Raw genomic sequence first — 2,773 nt, forward strand, 5'->3', positions numbered from 1 at the left:
GGGATATTAACACTGGAGAATAAAACCTGTTGAAGTGTTGTTTGTTCAGGCCTTTCCTATCTGAACGTTACGTTTTTACTGTTTCTCTTTCAATTAATATTTATATTGCTTTAATGCAAAATACTTTAGGAAGGAACTGTATGGAAAGCACTATATTGTAGATGTATAGTAAATAAATAAATGTTCTAAGTAATTCTAAGTAAACTCACAAGAAATTGGCCCAAGAGATGGGATCTCCCTTCTTCAGATTTCAGTTTTAATTTTGAAAATGAGGACACACAATCATAAGAAAACTGCTTTGTCATCATAATGCCCATATTTAATATTTTTAAACAAGTAAAGCCATTTTTTAAAAAATCATTTCATCTCATACAGTACATTTTTGTATTCCCTCACCAATGCCCATCAACAGTATTCAAAAGTTTGACATATTTCTCAGTATTTTAAGTAGCATATAACCCATGACCACAGTAAAGCAGAGTTCTCATTACACCGCTTCTTTAGTTAAAATTCAAAATCTTAAACCTTAGGTCACATTTGACGTAAGGACTGTTCCTCCACCTGCACATAGTATTTGGCAAAAGTCAGGGGAAGTTATGCAATGGCTTATCACCATGTTCATTTTCATTATTGTATGAATATTGATAAAAGCCACTGCAAAGCTGTTCCCATTGTTCCAAAGATGCTTTCCCAAAAGGCAACTTGATTTTCTTGTTTTTTTCCTTGTAAATTTTTGCTTCTCGTCCAAGAAGCTTCTTCAGTTCTTTAGTTTCTTGGATGAGAAGTGAAATATTTTCTAGGGGAGAAAAAGCAAGAAAATCCAGTTGCTTTTTTGAAAGGCATCTTTGGGACAACCATGACCTGGATGATTGGGAGCCTCCAGACAGTTGTTCCCATTATTTTGTCAAGTCAAAGGAAGAGTGGAGGCCATAGCTTTAATTTTATAGCATAATGTAAGTACTGCGCTTAAAGGTCCAGACTTCAGACAGAAGGCAATTTCAAATCTACATCTTATTTCTAAAGAAATGGAAGGGTTTTTTCTTCAGTGAATAAAATCAAGCTTAAATTGAAATTGTACAAGTTTATTTTGTAGGGTATTTTTCTAACCTACATATGTATTTGGCGAATTGATTCTTTGAAACATAAGCAATTATTCACAAAAGTTCAAGCAACACTTTCCTTCCAGAGAAAAACATTGCATGTGAGAATCTAGAATCAAGTAATTTGTCTCTATTTTTTTAAAAAAAATGAAGTGAAATGACTAACTTATCTTTGGATTTTTGATATTTGGTAACTATTTTCAAAAATAATTACCGCCAAAAAACTGTATCTTACAGTTGAGCATATTTTTTTCATGTGAACCAATTATTACAGTAAAAACATATCCCAATAGATGCTTGAATTTAACAAAAATAGGGGTTTGATGTCTATCAAAGTCACAGAAATTAATTTAAATGAAATAATGCTGCTATATAATAAGCTTGCAAACAAATATTTTTACACTTAGTGATGCATTGGCCTAAAAAATTATGTATCAGCTATGATATTGTAATTTTTCACATAAAGTTATGGAAAGTTCGAGATGTGTTAAGTACTAAATAACTACATGAAATATCAATATATTTTCAAAAGTAATATTTTGGAAAATCTCCAACTAAAATATTTTCATACTATGAACGGCATGAAGCAATTAATACATTAATTTGAAAAATGCAACAGAAAATATAGCAAATCCTTGCTTAGGAATTTACCACTGGCATTTAAAAAGTCATGAAATTAACAGAACTTCACAGACATCCAACAACCTAGATCAGTTTTGAAAAACTTTTGGAGATATAACAAAACTGACTTTAAAAGTCCCACTCATGTTACAAGACTGATTATGTAGCATTCAACTTGCATATATATGTAGCATAAATGATTCACAGAATATCCAATATGCAATGAAGGTGTAACATAGTTTTCTTGACACTTTTCATGATTCTCCATGGAAACTTTACAGAAAAACTAGCAAGGTTGATCACCAACTTTAAATGCCTACTATAGATGCATACAATATTAAAGGCAATTTTTTTTAGGAAAAAGCCTTATATTCTCAATAATGTTTAAATTTGATCTATTTATCTCTTTACTTATATTGTTTTAAGTGTCCAACATTAACAAATTCAGCATATCAACATACTAATTTGGGAGTCTCTAAACTTTTAATATACTTACTTCAACTGTACAGAACCAAATGCATTCATATGGATAATACTCTTTTAATTTCTTCATAGCTGAAAATATTGTGAAATTTGTTTATATTTACATACTTATATAATTATGAAGTTTATAAAATAATACACCCATCTCTGTTCACATTATATGTGTATGTGTGTCCATATGCACACACAAACATGTACTGAGATGAATGTGTAGTTTTATACTAAAATGAACAAATTAATATACTGATTCTTTTATAAACTATTCATAGTGTAATCAGAAACAGTTTTTTAAAACTTCCTCATATAGCAAGGTATCTACTTAAGGATGAGTTGGATCAATGTAGTCTTGCTTCATTTATTCAAAGTGCTGCTTTCCATTTGCAGCCACTGGGTATTCTTCTTTAGGATAATTAAATGATCTTTTCTGTAAAGACAAAGAAGTCAGCATCTGTAATATTTAGTGTAATTTCTTCAGCTTTTGGGGAAGTGGGATTGTTTTGGATAATTAAGAAGAAATCTGTGGCCATTTTGTCAGTGGTGAAATAAGAATCAACCTGACGCATTTACTG

This window comes from Pantherophis guttatus, chromosome 4, assembly GCF_059756535.1.
Source record: "Pantherophis guttatus breed Tessera chromosome 4, ASM5975653v1, whole genome shotgun sequence".
Lineage (NCBI taxonomy): Eukaryota > Metazoa > Chordata > Lepidosauria > Squamata > Colubridae > Pantherophis > Pantherophis guttatus.